Source organism: Centruroides sculpturatus, unplaced genomic scaffold (assembly GCF_000671375.1).
Source record: "Centruroides sculpturatus isolate CEXI.00-Female unplaced genomic scaffold, Cexi_2.0 scaffold2789, whole genome shotgun sequence".
Classification (NCBI taxonomy): Eukaryota; Metazoa; Arthropoda; class Arachnida; order Scorpiones; family Buthidae; genus Centruroides; species Centruroides sculpturatus.
Genome location: NW_019386897.1, coordinates 1 through 9,041, shown reverse-complemented (window position 1 = coordinate 9,041; position 9,041 = coordinate 1). Strand labels below are relative to the sequence as shown.

The following is a 9,041-nucleotide window of genomic DNA, read 5'->3' as shown; positions in this document are numbered from 1 at the left end:
TATTAATCTACGAATCTCTTCCGCAATGGGGTGTAAATTGGTGTTATTAATCATATTAAAAGCAGATAAAGAATCTGTACATATGTTAGCATTAACTTTATCCTGTAAATTACATATCCAAATAATGGCCATTTTAATTGCACACAGTTCAGCTTGAAAAACTGTGCAGTTGTTATCTAAGCGGATGGTTCTATGGTATATTTCTTCTTCATTTTTATAAACTTCAAATTTTTAACTATTTCTTCTTCATTTTTATAAACTACTGCTCAAATACCATCTTCCGGCATCGCGTGTCCTAAAAACTTTATTTGTTGCCTTACAAACTGACATTTCCGGGGCTTTAGCTTCAATCCAGCTGCCGCCAGTCGCTGTAGCACCAACTCCAATCACTCAAAGTGTGACTCGAAATCTGGGTTAAATACCGATATGTTGTCCATGTAGACGAGGCAAATTTTGTTTCTCAGGCCGATTAATATCAAATCTGCCATCTTTTGGAATGTCGCTGGAGCAGAAGCGATACCCATTGAAAGACGATTATACTGATAATGCCATGATGGCGTACTGAACCCTGTCTTTTCCTTGGATTCAGGGCTCAAGGGTTTCTGCCAAAATCCACTTAAGGTGTCCATGGAAGAAAAATATCGCTCTCTTTCCAACAAACTCAGTGATTCCTGGATAAGAGTCTAACTGGGTGAATTTATTTAATTGGAGATAGTCCACTACCATTCGATACGACGAATCAGCCTTACGGACCATTAATGCAGGGAATGCACACGGAGAGCTAGAGGGTTCTACTACTCAGCTTTTAATCATTTTATCCACTAATTCGTCCATTATCTCTTTCTGGGCATAAGGAATTCGATATGGGACACTACATACCAAGGGATTATTCCACGACATATCAGGGGATGTTTATCTTATGCTCTATTAGGTCACAATAACCCAAATCAAAATCATCTTTTGCCAATACATGCTTATATTTATATAATAAATCTAATAAAGGAGTCAGCTTATCCTACTTCGCTAAAATCAAACAAAATCGCAAATTGAGCTCTAGTTAAATCGGTTTCATTTGGCCGCATTCTTTTATTTTGTTCCGCGCTTTCTTTTGTTTCCTCTTCGGCTAAGAGAAAAGTTCCTAACTTACTTCCCTCGTTTCACTTGATTGGATGTGCTTTTACATTTATTATTATAATGGGTATTCTACCCTGCTTCCTTGTTTTGACTAATGTATGGGCAACAAACACTCCTTCTCACTCGGGAGGCTCTGGTTCAACAATTGATTTGTCAATGGGAATAAACTTTCCTTCTACAATGACCTCTGACCAGGGAGGAATGACTTAATCGTTGGCTAACATCACCTCCTTAGGAGAGTTGCTCCCTCCCTGCTCTAGGCTATTAACAGTTGTTTGTTTTAACTTCTCCCGTTTAGTTTTTTTGTTTCTTTTTACGCACGCGTTTATTTTTCTTTTCCAACTCTGCGTTTTCTATACTTCTATTTTCGTTATCGCTAATTAAAGTTAAATTTAAATCGTCTTTCGATGGTACGTGTATATTTGTGTTAGTTTGCTTGCGATTATCTTTCACGATTTTGTTTAATTCCAAACCATTGTCGTTTTCTTTTATTTCGGCTAGTCCCCAAAAGCTCACTGTGTCTCCTGAAGGGAAACTAAGCATCGCGTTCTTAACAGATATTGTAACGTCGTATTTTTAAATAATATCCCTACCTAAGATTCCATTGTTAGGAGTAGTAATCTCAGGTTGCACTAAATAACAATCATAGAAGGTCAAATGTCCAAATTGGAATTTTAACTTAAACTTTCCAAATGTCTCGATAACATGTCCAGTAACACTTATTAACTTTACTATTCTAGTCTCTGCTCGTGGCAATTGCTCTGTATCGGGAAATAACTCTCTAGAGCAGAGGTGTCCAAACTACGGCCCGCGGGCCAGACCCTGCCCGGAAGATGATTTTATCCAGCCCGCGAAGGTTTTTAAAAAATACTGATTTTTTCGGGCGAACACGTTTGATTTTCAGAAATGTATATCGAAAATTGAAAAAAATGTAAAACTTATATTTGATGTAAAAAAATAATTTTTAATTTTTAATTTACAGTCATAAAGATATTGTTTTGGGCTATTGTTCGGTAACTGCCGAATTGGTACGAAGGCAGGCGAAAAGCTCCGTATACGAATACGGAGATTCTGTGGGTTGTCTTTGTATTAGTGAGTAGAGGGGGAGAAAGAAAGAATCGAGAGCATTGTATGTGGCATCTCTGTAGTTGGATTGCCTTCTGTCGTCTTCTGTTCTATTGTGCATGACTCATTTGTAAATTGGTATGTGTAAACTGATATTTAATGTATTACAAATTAATTATTTTGAAGTTTAATATTATTTTTTGAAGGTTTAAACATGGAAAGAAGAAAAAGAAAAGTTGATGATGAGTGCCGCGTTTTTAATGAAGAATGGGGGGTAAAATACTTCTTTGTGCAATCTCAGTCAAAGAATGGCAAAGCTGTTTGTGTAATTTGTAATGACACTGTTGCTGTAATGAAGGAATATCATTTATGTCGACATTATAAAACAAAACATGCTTCAACCTACTCACAATTTAAGGACAAGCAGCTTACTGAAAAATTTGAAACAATGCGTCGTAGTTTGTGTACTCAGCAAAATTTTTTTAGGAAGGCAAACTCGGAAAATGAATCATTGACCTTATATAGCTTGAAAGTTGCTTATTTGTTGGCGAAAGAAGGAAAACCCTTTATGGATGGAAACATCGTTAAAGAGTGTATGATGGAAGCTGTTGCTGAGTTGTGCCCAGAAAAGTTGCAACTTTTCAAAATGATCAGTCTGTCCCGTAATACTGTTGCTCGTCGAATTGACGATATTGGAAACAATATTCTTCACCAGATTACTGGTAAAGTACAGCGTTTCACTCGGTATTCTCTCGCGATGGATGAATCAACTGATGTTAGTGACACCTCACAACTTTTAGTTTTTGTTCGTGGAGTTGACGACGAACTGAATGTCACACAAGAATTAGCCTCCGTTAACAGCATGCACAGCACTACAACTGGAGAAGATATCTTCAAAGAAGTACAAAAAACGTTGACAAAGTATAACTTGAACTGGAATCGACTCCAAGGTGTAACAATTGATGGAGGAAGAAACATGTCTGGTGCAAACAACGGTGTGGTTGGGCAAATTAGAAAAGCTTGTGAAGGTGCAGGAGCATCAGCACCAATTTTTCTGCACTGTATTATCCATCAACAAGCACTATGTGTGAAACATGTCGATATGAGCTGCGTTTTAAAACCAGTTGTTTCTGTCGTAAATTTTATTCGATCACATGCACTCAATCATCGCCAATTTCGATCTTTTCTCGAACAAATTGAATCCGAGACTGGTGACTTGTCGTATTATACTGCAGTTCGATGGCTTAGCTGTGGGAAAGTGCTATTACAGTTCTTTAAGCTTAGAAATGAAATTAATTTATTTCTTGCGGAGAAAAATCACCCTGAACCACTTTTATCAAATGCTGAGTGGCTCTGGAAGTTGGCTTTTTTGCAGATGTTGTGACACACGTAAGTAACTTGAACTTAAAGCTCCAAGGTAAAAACAACTTAATTTGTGATTTATTCTCACAAATCAAAGCATTCAGGGTAAAGCTGGTATTGCTCGAAAGTCAGATAGATGAATGTAATTTTACCCATTTCCCGTGCTGTGAAGAATTGAATACAGAAACGGATGAACAATTTCCAACCAGATTTGCAATAAAAATTTAAAACAAGAATTTCAAAAGCGATTTTCTGATCTTGACAGGAATTCAAAGGAAATTCGGCTGTTTCAAAATCCATTTGACTGCAATGTTGCAGACGTTTCAAGTCAGTTTCAAATGGAAATTATTGATCTTCAAGCTAACGATCAAATCAAGGATAAATACAAGGAAGGAAACTTGGTCGATTTTTACAAATTTTTGAATGCAAAAGAATTTCCAAATTTAAAGCAATTTGCTTGTAAATTTATTTCTATGTTTGGGAGTACCTATAGATGTGCGAACAAACTTTTTCCAGGATGAAGTATCTGAAATCAAAGTACAGGGCAAATTTATCGGATGATCATTTGCAATCATTGCTTATAATTGGTGTTTCAGATTTTAATCCCAACTTTAAAAAAATTCTTCAGCAAAAAACACAGTTTCATCATTCCCATTAAAAGTTGCATGAAATAATTTTCTAATTATGTATAATTTAGCCATGCTTGTTTAGTATTGGTGTATCTGTAATTAACTGTAAAAAATAAAATTTAATGCTGCCTTAGTCATAATGAGACTTTTTAATTCACATATTCACGTGGCCCGCTGCAAACGTATTTAATTCCCAATCTGGCCCTTGCGTCAAAAAGTTTGGACACCTCTGCTCTAGAGATTAAAGTAATAGCTGCACCTGTGTCCATCGTCAGCTGAACCTTCCTATTTTCTATCTTGCAAACCATTGTACAAGGAGGCAAATCTCTACTTGTTAATTTATTGATTCCCACTAATTGAGGTGTTTCTGGACCTACCAACGGTCGATTTATTTCGCTATTTCGTTCTCTAAACGCAACCGATGTCACTCTGTCCAAGTCTTGCGTTTGTTTATTGTCTATGGGTCTATTTTCAGGTGCAGGAAATGCTAAAAATCGAGGGGCAGCTACGTTGTTCGGTGCGCGCTCAGTATCGAAGCTGCTTCCGGGCCAACCTAGATCGTAGGGAATAAAAGGGCAACAGAACACCTTGTCCATTGTTTTCGTATTCAAATTGTAAAAATCGCGCAGGGGAAAAGGGTATCTGTTCTGACTGACTAACTTTAAAGGGGTGCAACAGATTTGTAACGGGGATCTGCCATTTGGGAGCTTCTCGATTCGCTCCCCACCTCCTGGGATGCTGAGGAAAGGCGTTTCCTCCGTACCAATCGAGAAACATCGGCATAGTTAGGATTTGGCACGCGAAATCTTGGTGATCTATCTCTATTCTTTCTCCAAGGGGGTATCAAACCTTGTTCAGAAAAGCGGTCGCAAAACTTGCAGATTAGCGGGCTGAGATCGCGTGGGAAATTATTGCAGTGGGCCTCGCTGCAGGCTAGGGGGATGCCACGGATTTCGCATCCCGTCATTTACTCTATCAGTTTCCTGTATCCGATTTGTTTGCAAGGGTTCTCCCCTTTTGAAATTTTTTATTGGATTAGGCGCGGGCGGTTGATCGAGTCATTTTCCTATTGTCTCTAATTGTTTCTAAAATTGTTCGATTTTGCTTCGAGAGCCGATTTTCTCCGCGAATTGGGTTCTTCCGATAGCGTGTCGTGACTCTATACTGCATCACTGAGGCCAGCGACTAAGTTTCGCGTCTTTCCTGCCAATTGATCTATTGTTTCTTAACGAATAGCTATCTTAAGCGCCTCTGCGAAAGTCGCGGTGTCATGCGTCATAACCATGTCTGTTTAGCCATGCAAGAAGTGGACGCGCAATTATTCGTGTAGTTCTCGCTGTTAACACCGTTTGATAACTCTGTTCTCCTGTTCGTTTGCGCTTGTCTGTTCTACGCTTGTCACGCTAGCGAGGGATTGCAAGTGGACCACAAATTCCTGAACTATTTCATCTCTCTTTTGAGTACATGTATAAAACTTCTGGACACATAAGGAGTATGGTTCTTGGTCAAAATGCTGAATCATCAACTTCCGAAAAGTTTCAAACTCCATTACACTCTTCTTGCTGAGGTTGCGTCATGCAAAATCTCTAGCTACACCTGTGAGCTTGCACTTGGCTATGTTCAGGCACTGCCTAGGGGTTCATCCCGCCAGACTAGCAATCTCTCCCAATGTGTCAAAGAAATCGGTGACACGCCTTGTTTCACCCGAAAATGTCGGGATCAATCCTCCAAACGCGGAAAAGCAGGGAAGAGAGCTGTTAGAGAAACTCTTTGTCGGTGTATCTTATTCAAATTTTGGTGTGGGACTATTAAATCTCGAGCTTCTGATACCACTGTAAAGTTGCCGACTTTTAGGGGAAAAAGTTAATTGCGCGTCAGGAAAACCTAGGGGCGAATCGTATATGGGTGGCGGCAGCGGCAGATGACAAGTGTCTTACAAATACCTATTTAATTTTGACATAATGTTAACTTACATAATATCAATAAACAATGCGATTTACATTGGCTTCATGGTAATGGTCTCTGGTTGTTGGTGGTCGGATGCAGTCTGTGATCCGAAGATGCGAGCCCGGGGCTTGCATCTTCGGATGACGAAGTGTCTGTTGCACTAGAGGTGATGCTGGGACGGGAGTGATGCGCTGGCGAATGATGGTCCTGGATCTGCGAGGTGGCACATGTCCAGAGGAGAATCGACTGGTTGTCTTTGAGATTCAGGTGTTTTATAGTATTTTCCCCAAATATCACACTTTTGATTGGTCCTGTTCATCCTCTCCCTTACCCCGATTGGTCATTCTTTTTTTCTCTAGGCGAAACCCACGACCGATCCGGGTCAGGAAAAGGTCGGAGAGGTGATAACGGAGATTTTTAAAGTCTACGCTCGTATTTTATTCCGTTATCGCCTTTTTCTCTGACATCTTTGAATCTAAACGGTCCACCAGATGTTCTTGTGGCCATTTACCCCCTTTTCTCGATTGTTTCGACCCAACACTTGTTCGCGAGCATCCCAACAAAGTTCTTTCTTTCTGTCGATATTCTCCCCTGCCATTTATCATCGCGTCGCGTTTGTTTTACAATAAATATGAAAATTTTTTCTGTCTGGGTTCGTCACTAACACACCCTCTTGACCCGATTCGATCTTAGGAGTTTCATAATTAGTCGAAATTTCTACGCGCTTTTACGACCCTCACAAAAGCATTATAAATTTTCTTTAAAATACTTCTCTTTTCTGTAAATGCTAACGACACGGGGTTTGTTAAAACAGACTGCTCGATTATTAGGTACACTTTTAATAAAATGACAAACATAGGAAAGAAAAATTCGATAAAGAGAAAAGCGTTTTTTCAATTAAGCGCACTGCTCCATTTTAATAGTTCTCTTAAGAGAATGTCTTTTTAGAGAATTAATTATATCTGTATTACTAAAATAACATTTATTTTAGTTTCTCGAAATAAAAATATAATAATAAGTAATACTTTCTTTTAGATGACGATATGAAAGATTACGTGGTGAAGATAGCAGTGGTATGAAAGATAATTTCTATTATAGAATTATTGCTAATAATCGTCTATGTTTTACAAATTTAAATATTTCTAATAGCCCCGTTGGTATAATAATATTCCGGATGAACAAATTATTGAACGCTTTCCCTTTTTCAATATGATTCAGAAAAAATTAAAATATAGGTGAGTTAAAATGGCGAAAATTTATAGTTGCATTTTTTGTTTACTAAAGGAATTCGTTTCTATTATTTTTTCAATATTTGTATTTTCTACATGTACAATGTATTTTCTTTTAATAAATTTACTATTCACTTTTGTTTTCTCTTCCACCTGTCATCTGCTCATTCTCTTCCACCTGTCATCTGCTCACATACTTCATATCAAGCAATCTCAATTTTTTAACATGCCAGAAACATGATTTTAGTTTTACTTTACAATATATATCTAAATTATAAAATAATAAATTTAATGTGTTATTCTGCTTAAGAAGAGTTTTAATATTTTTCTTTATCTGATACTAAATTCTGCCTTCTATTAGCACAGATAAGCATAATTGATTACATCTATGGTTTGTTGTAGCAAAATAATATTAATATTACGTCATATTCCCGTCAAGCATGGGTTTGCGAACAACTTTGTTGAAACTCTGATTTTCTGACATGATTGTGTGCTTCGGCTTTAGTCTAATCATTAAGAATCCGAAACAATATCATGAGCCATCTAGCAAGACTAAGCATAGCCTATGTATATCGATACATTCTAATATAATATTTTGAATTCATTCTCAAGCATCGAAACATAAACCTTTATAATGCATCCTTTTAATTTAATTTTCTAAGGTTTTCGGCCATTTTGAAAGGCCTTCGTCAAGAATAGAACAATCGAATGATTCTGATTTCTTAACTGACATTTGTTCTGAATTTTTTCATATGTCTGGTGCGCAGGCACGTATATAAATAATTACAATCTATATTTGTACTTGTACCAATATACACAAACAAATATATATAGGGGAGACCGGGGCAAGACCAGCATGTTAAGCTTTACTTAAATTTTGTGTAATAAATACTGCTGTAAACTGAAAAAAAGCTTTGCATATTGTCTATTGGAATGTTACCTTACTAAAGAACTGGTTAAAATCAGTTTGGAAATAAAAATAATTAAAATAATTACAACTTTACAAGAAGAGAGAAATTGACGAAGTTGCCCCGGGTATAGGGGCAAGATCGGCAACTTCTCTCTTTTTGTAAAGTTGTAATTATTTTAATTATTTTTATTAAAGTTGCCCCTGGTATAGGGGCAACAGTAATGGGGCAAGATAGGCACGTATATAAAATTATGTTATTAACAATGTATAAGTTGGAATTCACTATTAAAACAAAGAAATACAAATCCAACACCCATTTAATATTATTACAACGAAATGCAAGTTCAAAGACATATATAAATGAATAACACATGCAAACATGTTTTCATTTATCATCTGTTTGATTTTTATCCTTTGCTTCTAATGTGACTTTATGTTGCCGATTTTGCCCCGCTAGTCATGATTTCGAAACATTAAGTACAACCGTGAGAACAGAATGCCAAGCCACGATCTGGCCACGTAAATAAGTTGAAGGGTTACATCCTTCTAACAGGAAAAGTAACTTTCGTTATCATGGAATTATAACAAAACCTGCCAATTTAATATAAATGGAAGCAAAATATTACATGGAATTGAACGAAAATGAAAATTTGTTTGATAATTCAACTATGCTTGTTGGAGAACAACACAAACACTACACTCAACAAGCCACCAATAAAGCTCAACTGCCTAACCTATAACCAAAGTCTCCTTTTAATTTGTTTT

General features: G+C 37.1%; 1 pseudogene; it reads left to right on the top strand.

The window, feature by feature from the left end:
- Positions 1-496: 496 nt before the first annotated feature.
- Positions 497-3,789, top strand: LOC111615899 (annotated as a pseudogene).
- Positions 3,790-9,041: the final 5,252 nt, after the last annotated feature.